Source organism: Etheostoma spectabile, chromosome 17 (assembly GCF_008692095.1).
Source record: "Etheostoma spectabile isolate EspeVRDwgs_2016 chromosome 17, UIUC_Espe_1.0, whole genome shotgun sequence".
NCBI lineage: Eukaryota > Metazoa > Chordata > Actinopteri > Perciformes > Percidae > Etheostoma > Etheostoma spectabile.
In genome coordinates this window covers 10325281-10335689 of record NC_045749.1, presented here as the reverse complement: position 1 = coordinate 10335689, position 10409 = coordinate 10325281, and the positions used below count along the sequence as shown (strand labels likewise).

The window sequence follows — 10409 nt, the reverse complement described above, 5'->3', positions numbered from 1 at the left end:
CACCATCAGACTCCCAGCTGTATGAAAAGGAGAGGACTGCCAAAGCGACCACGCTACAACCTGCACGCGCTGTTTCTCTTACTGGGGACTACTGGACTCAATAGGTAACCATAATTATCTCGGAGCTCCAGTGCATTACACTGATGAAGAGTGGGCGCTGCATTCACGTGCTCTGACTGTAATAACAACCGAGGAGAGACATTAAGCGGAAACATGCGCGGGACACTTTATTGAAGTTGCACGGCAGTGGAATGTGTCAAATAAAGTCACCGCAGTTAGCACAGACAGTACGAATAGATACGGAATCTGTTCGCTGCTGCGAGCCTTCTGCCTTCTGATCACGTCCCCTGCTTTGCGCACGGTCTCCGTTCTGTCACAGTGTCTCTGCTTTACAGCGCGTTTGACAGTGTCCTTGCGAAGTGCAGAAAAGTTCTGGGGCACTCTAAACACAGTCCAAGTGCTGCAGAGTTAGAGCAACAACAGAACAACGTGTTCATAAGAAGGAGTCGCTTATGCAACCCGTTCCAACCAGATGGAATTCAACTCTGGACATGATAAATACATTGTTTCAGTTGAGATGTAGGCCTACACTAAATATTTTATTTAACTGCTACTTTATAAACAACATGCTGGTAAGTTTTTGCAGAACAAATGTTAAGGCACTTTCGTTCATATGGCAGAACATTAAAAAAAAAAAAAAAAAAAAAAAAAAAAAAGAATTGCACTATATACACTACTTTTGAATTCATTATTTCATTTTACGATTAATCGCAATTAATCATGGAAATTATGCGATTACAATTTTTAATTGCTGCCCAGCTCTAAAAAAAATATATATATAAAAATAAAACATGTTTCTCTTTTGTCTTCTCTTTTTGGTAATTGTTTTCTTTGGGGTTGTTTTGGGTTTTTGCCATCTCTGTGTGTCCCGTTGTGGTAGTTTTGTACTTCTTTTTCACATCATTTTGGACTGTTATTATAACCATAGCTGTGTCTAAAACATTGAAAAGCAGATAAGCAGAGTAGATAAATAAAAATTTAATTCTGAGTTTGTTAGACATATTCAATATTTGTCACACACAATCTTTTGTGAAATGTTTTGTCTACCAAGGTTTTTATTTTGTAGTCATTCCATGCTTAAGCCTTAAACTTGTTTGTAAAAGTCATCTTCCCTCACAGTAATCTACCAGAGGCTCAGTCATGTTTAAAGGTGGAGAATTGACTTCTTAGAACATGAAACATGAGGTGCTGTAATGTGATAAAGCAGATCTATAGACATATAAAAACAGCTTATATGTGTTTTGCCTTATTATTTTATGTATGTTTTATTAGATCATGTATATGTAAAAAAAAAAAATAAAAAAAATAAAAAAAAAATTTAACTTTTGGACATTTTTGTGCGAGAAGAAAACTACGGTTGGGTTTAGGAAAAGAAGAACGGGGTTGGCTTTGGTAAAAGAAAGCAAGTTTAGGGACCCGGGTCTCCTGGGTGAAAGTCCTGTGTTTTAGTCTACCCATCCACCACCCCAACTGACCCCCCGATGCAGATTTTCACCCTTTCATACTTGCTACGACGTAAATTCACACGCCATCGCAAGGTAATGTATCTCAATGGAGGCCAAACGGTGTTGATATACACGCTAAAAAGCGAGTATGTGTCTTGATAACACACCAATAATGGCATATGAATTGGCATGTCATACATCCGCCATTTCATGAGATCAGTCTGATATCTCAGAAAAGTTATTTTCATTTGGCTTACGTGCTGCCCTAAACCGCTTGGGTACTGCACCTAAACCTTTTAATGGGAGTGAAAACCCTGCAACTATTTACGTCACTTTTAAGAGTGCAACACTATGAATGGCCACACAGTGAGACTCTCAAAATGTGCACCTTTATCTCCATATTTAAAAACACTGTCATACAACTAATCTGAAGTCAAACAATTTAACCCTAAACTAGTTGAAGCTGATTAAGGATTGCTCCAATCAGAGAAATCATGACAGAAACATCAATATCAGGAAAGACAAGAGCTCCAAAAACAGCAAAGACACAGCGTAGTCTACATCAAAGGCATAGATAAAGGTTTTAGTGGGTTTCATGTCAACACATCCTCTTACTTTCAGATATTTCTCTGCTATGCACACTTTCACCAAGCAAAAATGCTCCCAAATATTTGAAAACTGTTGACAAAATAAAAACATGTTATCAAAAGTAAAAGTGGCAACAAAAAAGCTTAACTAGCTCTGTACATTCAAAAAAGTGAGGGATTTAAAACTGCATCATGCTCAAAAACATTATTTTAACTTCCTTCATGTTGTAAGTCTTTCCCCTCCAAAAGGTCAACAGCATTGGCCCCAGGGAAGGAAAATGGAAGGAAAATGGTTTCTCTGACCTGTTGCCACCTTGTGTCTTTTAGTTTCCACCTCTTCCTTCCTTCTCCTCCCTGCCTGCATGATCGGTGGCCAGCAACTAGTGGTTGCATGTCCCACTCTCTATTTCAGCACATTTGTTTCCTGTCATTAATTTCATTGATGTTGGTTTTTTGGCTTTTTAAATCCTGGTGTAAAAGAATGGCTTTTGTAGGTGAACACGAATAAGATGTGACACACGAACACACACAAACGAACACACACACGAAAAATTTAAATACCAAAACGTCAAAAAACAATTAAACCGGAAAAGTTGCAGCAAATTTAAGAAAATGACGATAGACAAAGCTGTCATTACTACAGAACAAAAAAAAGGTGCCAACAGCATAAAGATAAGAATGATATGCATTTCGTCCCTACAAACTGTATACTCGGCATGCAACCATGTTTGATATGAGTTGCCGTCAACCACCACAGTAGATCCTGAGTTCTCCTCATATTACAGTCAACAGGAAAAAAAAGTAGAAAAAGCAGTTTTTAAAGGAATGCTTTGTTTACCCTTTCCCTGTGTCTGAAGGGTGCTTCCTCTTCTTTGGACAGTTATTGAAAGAGAAGTTCCCTTTTGCATGTGTTTTATCTTGTGAGGCAAACGCAATGCCACACTCTCACCTGTATTTCTTTACACAACTTTACAAACCCACAGGTAGACAATGCAAGGCCAATATTTACACAACTGGGCCCGCCTGGTTAAAGGGATTATGGTTAAAAATTAACAGTATGTTCCTGCTTCCACAGTAGTCGAGTCCTATTTCATTATTAAAACAAGTTTATATACTTACACCAGGCCTTATACAGTAGTGTGCTGTAATCCCTGCTATTTTTAAGAAATTATGTTCATAATCAGAAGGGGAAGGGGGGAAATATACCTCAACTCAACTTTGGTAATGCATGGTAAACATTATTTTTCTTTTATCTTCTATATTTTACTACGTATTAGGCCTAACCATTCAGATAGCTAAACAAAAAAGTATTTTTTAAAAAAAAAAGATACATTAGCACTTAATGGCCTAAATAAACTTGATTTGGTAACTTACCAATCAAACCAAACCTTTTTCTGTCTCCTCTTTTTCATGTGCTCTTCTGCTTCTAACTTATATGAATTTGCTTAGAATTGAAATCACGATTCTCTGCTACGATTTTTTTGACCATGACAAAACAAAACAAACTGGCAGTACCAAACCGATTTTTGGCACATATAGCACATGGGCATCATAACAAGCCTCTAAACATACAGGCTTTACTGAAGAGAAGGGAGGGTGTTGCAGCACTTAAAACCCTATGTTATACAGTCTGTTTAAAACAAGACTAGCTTGCCCCCGGATACGGATAGTGAGGAGATGTTTGCTGTATGTGACAACAAATGCTCTAGCCTAAAACACGCGTAACACTACTTAGAGCACCTTTAAAACTCACAGCAGAAAGAAGTTAGCGTTTGTGATGCAATCGGCTCTTGCAATTAAAATGAGAATTCAAAGTCATTTAAAAAATAAAGAAATCAAAGTTATTTAAAAATTAAATCGTGAACAGGGTGAATCTAGATCACAATTTTATAACAAATAATCATGTAGGCCTTTAAAAGGTGAATTACAATTAGCACAAGCACCAATTTTACATTTTTAAACTAAGCTTACACAAGTTTAGCTCCCACACTTAGTTTCCCACGTCAAGAAATGATGTGTGTACTCGACAGCTTCCTTGAGCACCAGATTCCTTTTCAGGTCAACAAACAATAACCTATAGCAATGGATAAATATATCTGGGATGTGGATAAACATACGTACATACATACATCAAGCACTGACCGCGTCCTGGAGACAACACCAAGCTTCTTGTGATAGCACATACATTACACATCCTTCCATTTACAAGAAACAATTAAGCGGTTTTATCAAATACAAGGTCTGACAATGGATAAGCTTTTAGAGAGTGCTTGACACTATCACACAAGCTATTGTTGAAATTTGACACAGAGGTCTGATGACAGCTTGACTGAGTACAGTTACTGTGATGTATGATTGACTGGTTGAATTCTTTACATTGCTTGCGTGGTTATTACACAAAATAAACTACATTTAAAAAAGGGACGTATCAATTTTGATTCACATTTTTACCATTCAAAAATTTCACGGAATAATAATATTCATTACAATGAGCTATTTTAATTCCTTTGCGATGTGAGTTTTTTTTATTTCAAACAACGGACTAAATACCTGGACCCCCTTGTCATTTATCCCTAAATAACTAAAGTTCAAGTGGATGAAACAGGGCATAAAAGCCTGGATAGCTACTGCAGACGTTTTTGGGGGAGTTGAGTAATAACCACTGTACTGGTAGGTCATATCTGCTAAAAGGAAAAAAAAAAAAACACTTGCGACCAAGTTTATAAGTCACTTATTAGGATTGTCATGCCCTCACAGCCACAGAGGACTAGAACAAGACTGAACTAACGGTTTTTAAATGGCTGACACTAAAAAGTGTATTTCTTAAATTACAATGTTAAAGCGTCAATAAAACCCAGAAACAAGAGCAAAGTTAAAGCAGCTGGAGCTAGCACATTAATAAGTGCTGTGGTATACAGTCTTTCACACAACTCACAAAATCCGGGTCTTTCTTGGATTTTAACGTAAACTGAATGTGAACGATACTATTTAAAAACAGCCCAACATAACCTGACGACTCTCCACTTGCCTGTGTTAGGATGTTTGAGACAGATATGTTGTATTTTACGAGCAATAACTCTCACCAAGTTCTGACCTGGGATTTCTGGGTTTTCTTGACCTGCACAGTCTACCACGAAGAAAACATCCATCGCATTCTTTTGATGACCATGTTTGATAAAGATTCCATGGGGCATTACAAGAAAATCCTTATCTTATCAAGGAAAGAGCGGAAAACAGAACTCCTCCAATGAGCAGAGGTTCATTCAATCCTTTTTATTTCACTTTTAGTATTATCTGCTGTTGCATTCTTTAACCATGAAGCGTAAACCAAGCTTGAAAAAGGGTAAGCCAAGTGAAGCCGGGTCGACAGCCACAACCTCAGAAACAGAGAGAGAGAGAGAGAGAGAGTTGTCATATGCTGTATATTATCTTGAACAGTCACCTTTAGTCATACGTCTGTAGTGTTCATGTAGGCTGGGACTGTGCAACTTCCAATCTAGTGAACAGTACATTAATCCAAGTATCTTCCTAATCACTATGATTATTACGAGGAGGAAAAAGAAGGTTAAAAAAAAGAAGAAATAAGATTATTCTACTATACATTAGTCGAGAAATGTTTTTCTACACAAATTAGATCATTAACATACATTAAGATAGGTGGAATTTCAAGTTGCTGAGGAGCCAGCAAGTAAAGGAGGCTAAAATAATAAACAAACCATCTCTTATGGTACTCTTTTTGGCCCTGCTTTGTTAGTGTCTGTTTTGCATTCACACTTTGTACATAGCCTACATAATTTGATTTAAAAATCGGTTTAATCTCGTTTTGGTTTCATCTTTAAGGACAGTTGTGAGCACAAAATGACAGTCGTCTGCACACCAGCTATACTCAATATAGCATCACATTGCAATTGGCCTTTAAAAATAGGCCAAAATATGTACAAACTAGGGCATGAACAGGTCTACATAAATTGGGCTACAGTACTTGGGTGCTACCTGATGAAATATAGGCATTATTTAGGGTACTCACCATTGCTAACTCCCCACTCTTGTCCACATGCATTTGGCATGTAGCTGCATCATCTAGTATATAGAATCTTATATACACATCGTTCCTCATTGTCCAACTGGGCCAACTTCATTTGAAGTTTGGCTTCTTCTTTAGACTATTCAACCAAAGCCAAGCCAGGAGATAGACTACTTAAACACTGCCCTCTGTCTTGCAAGGATTATTCAAATTTAATCTCATATTTCTTTTCTGAAATAGGCTACATCAAAGTGCTACTAGCGTACATTTCCAAGGCCATTGTAGGCCAGAGGAAACTGGGACATCATGTGAGTGGCAGTTAAACTCCATGTGTTCCTAATTATGACAAAAACAAGATTAAAGCCATTACATATTGTTTCTCTGGAAGCAAACCTATGAAGAAAATCAAATGATCAATGGCAACTGGCTGGCACTAACAGCACCATAAGCTAGAACAACAACCAGGCCAAGGCCATTAGGTAATATGGATTATTATATATGGAATATCAGGAGTATTGAGGCTCGCTGGAGAGGAGCAGATACACACATTTGCAAAAGTGAAATTGTTTCAGAAAAGACTTTCAAGTGCCAAATGTGTATCAGTTTAAGAACGTCAGACCCACACAGTGTTCTACCTAGGTATCTGAAGCTGTGTTGTAACCAATTCAAAAACAAACTGATAAGTAATACAATAAAATACATTTTGGAGTTATTTTACCAGGGATCTACACACTATATAATTAACATGCAATGGTTTGAAGAGATCTACTTCATGATTTGTTAGACAAACAGACTTTGTATTGGCAGTGACGTTTAACATCTGTCAATGGGAGAGACAACATATTCGAAACACATCTTAATATGTAGTTCAGTACAACAACACTGACATCAGTAATAAACATATTGTATTTACACCTGACAATGTCACCAAAAAACTTCACATTATAAACTTTGCAAAGACAGATGTGACGGCACTGCTGTTTTGGTAGATAGCATTATATTGTACAGGTGTACCCAATAAAGTGTTTAAGTCAGTGAATAAAGTCAAATTTATGTCAACTGGATGGAGGGAGCTACAGCCTTGGTATGGTGTTTACTCTAGTGTTAAAAGAAAAAGATATACACCAGTGCAGCTTTAAACTGCTGAGCACATAACATCGGCAGATCATCTCAATTCTATTGTAAAGTTTTGAATTAAGAATCTAATTTTAATATATAATACACTGACTCATAGTTATTCAAGTTTAGTAAGTTTATGGTGAGTCGATGTCCCCTAAATTGAGAGACCAATTTAGGGCACATCGCCCAACCCTAGTGTGTGTTACATAATGAGTTGTTGAGTTCCAAATTAAAAATAGAAAACTTCATAATAAAAAAATAAATAAAAATAAATAAATAAAAACACTTTAAGACAAAACAGAGTTTACTCAGTCTCTTAAGACAAAAGTAACATTAAAGCGTTTCTTTCTAGAGAAGGTTTATGATCTTAGACTGATTCATAGCTGTGCCTACAGAAAACTCATCGTTTCCAAATGTTGACAGTCTGACAGTCTTTGCTTTGGCAACAATAAATCCCATTGACTTATTTCAACATTTGCCTCCTCCTCCCCCGCCCCGCCCTGTTCTTAGACGAGGCAAACGCATTTCATACAGTCACATCTGGCAAAAATACATCTGAATAACTATCACCCTGACAAGAGTCGCAGAGCAAAAACACGTTTGGCTAGGTTCAAATTTACAAACAAAAATAGCAGCTGAGAATATATTCAGCGATTCACTGCAACTGTAGTGGGCACACCTGTGAGATAGCGTTACATTAAAACACTGCTTTCATTCGCATAAGGGCCTCGGCAACCACTGTGTAGTGAGACTTAAGAGCTTAAGGTCTGATCACCTAAAATAGATAGGCAAACTGGAGTCTTCAGTATTTTTAGCTAACGTTAGCTAGCTCGCTAGCTCAAACAGCCTACATAGGGCTCTTAAAACGCTAGCTACATGATTGTGGATTACAAAACTGAACATGTGTATTTGTAATAACTGTATAGCAACCAACTCTAAATTTTACTCGGCGTAAAAATCAATGTAGCGCGAATTGAGATTAACGTTAGCTTCTCTGCCAATCACGTTGGAACCGGATTAACGCTACCGGGAGATGTCCTTGTGTTTGTTTCAACACAAGGCCAGCTTGTTAACGCTAGCTAACATTACATTTGGTGATAAATATTACGTTTAAAAGATGCTCTGTCAAAAGTGCATACCGAGCGCAAGGCAGTGTGACAGTAGCCTAACAAACAACGGCGTTAAACTCAGTTTATGCCAAAGCATAACACACTAACCAACAGTTAATGTTACCTTACTACGATATTGAGCCACTGTGTTAGAAAAGCTAACTGGCCAACCACACACAGGGCTGAGAACTCAGCGGATAGCTAGTTCCTCTAAAAAAAAAAAAAAGAATAACTTAGTAAACTAACATAAGTGTATTGTAATTACCTTGCCGTCGAAATGCTGTAGGACCTAACTTCAAATGTTGGTTGCTGGTTATCACCGCAATGTGGTATCAATCCCTCTCCGGTGTTTCATGGGTAGGAGGTTTGTGACCGGAGAAGCTGGGAGTTCCCTTCATAGCGTCACCAGTGTTGCCTTCATGCCCCATAAGACAAAATGAGATTTACCTTATTAGCACCACACTGGGGAAATTCCTGTGCTACAGCAGCTCTATATTTAAAGTTAAAAAAGAAAGTTATATTTAATTGTATTTATAGTGTCAAATAAATCATAACCGACTCAGAAGTTATCTCAAAGGCTCTGACACACCAACACGATGACTGACCGTCGGCAGAAAAGATTATTCGGCTCCTGTCGGTCCAAAAGTGCCTAGGAACACCCAGGGTATTGTCTTACCCCCAATTTCCACTGGATGCGTAACGGCTGCGGATCCGCTCCAAAACGGCGGCAGAGTCATTAGGTTTCCATTAGTCTAAAGTCAATGTGTGTATTTCCACTGAATGCGGCAGAAATGAGTCCCAGCTCTTTCCCAGCTCCGACAATCCGCCGGATGCCGGAGAGCTCCGCAGCAATTCAACCATAGACATTTAAAGAAATTGACCAACAGAAGCACTTTTCCGGGGATGGCTAGGCATTACTGCACAGCCTCCAACTGAGATTGACGAAGTAGTTGTGACGTGGGCAATGTGTCTGAAAGTAGCCTACTTCTGGGAGCTGTGCCAAGAGAAATCTCAATCATTGCCAATCAGAGACGGAGAGCGTAGACGTTAAGAGATAACATAGACACAGGCTAATTACTGCTAACTAACATGCTAGTTAACATTAGTGATTAAACCTAATCAGCTAATGGAAGTCCAAACTGTCTGCGTGCTTCTCCTGGCAATACGGTGATTTGTCGACTATGCAACAGCAAATTGAGTTGTTATGACACAATCGTTAGCCTATTTATATAAAAACGTCTTCTACATAACATGAGGTACAAGGTAATGGAGCCTTTTATACATTGTCGTGTTTCTTTAGGAATAAACAATGGACAAATTGAGTCTTTAAATGCTCAAAGTGGCATTAATGTTTCAAAAATAAAATAGACCGTGCTCACGGCGAATGGAAACAAGCTGTTGTTGTTTTTGTGGTTCTATTCTACATGAATTTGCGAGATCTAGTGGTTCCTCGAGAATTCAGCTGTCAATCATGGCCGCAGCCGTTCCGCAACAAATCTGGACCTTGTGGGTATTGACAGACGGTGGAGCACGGAGCCGTCACGCAGCAAACCCGAATCGCAGATGTTACGCATCTGGTGGAAATTGGGGGTTAGTCTCGAGACTAACCCCCAATTTCCACCCTTTGAAATGTCCCATTCATTCCCCACAAGCGCGTGAGCGCCCCAAGTGGAACTCTGGTGGAACTGCAACCAGTTCAGAAGTATTGAGAGAGTGGACGTTCTTCCCTTATTAGAAATTCTTTGGAGCCCTTACCCCCAATTTCCATTGGATACGTCACGGCTGCGGATCCGCTCCGGAACAGCGGCAGAGTCATTAGGTTTCCATTAAAGTCAATGTGCGTATTTCCATGGACTGTGGAACGGCTGCGTCCCAGCCCCATCCCAGCTTCGGTGATCCACAGTCCTCCGGAACAGATAGTAAACAAGTAAGATGTCTCACTCTGTAGCTAAATTGGAGGCCTAAACACACAGGGTGAAAAGAGGATCTGCAGCAATGTGCAGTACAGCAAAAATATGGTGTTTATTGAAAATGAAACCATGTAAAACTATTCTGGTACAACCTC

General features: G+C 38.7%; 1 protein-coding gene across 1 annotated transcript in view; it reads right to left on the bottom strand.

Moving 5' to 3' along the window:
* The window catches only part of sgms1a (sphingomyelin synthase 1a), a 21946-nt gene extending 13077 nt beyond the window's left edge, over positions 1-8869 (bottom strand). Inside the window, exon 1 of the mRNA XM_032541501.1 lies at positions 8610-8869. The gene's annotated coding sequence lies outside the window, so the exon portion shown is untranslated. The remainder of the gene's footprint in view (positions 1-8609) is intronic.
* Between the last annotated feature and the right edge of the window lie 1540 nt (positions 8870-10409).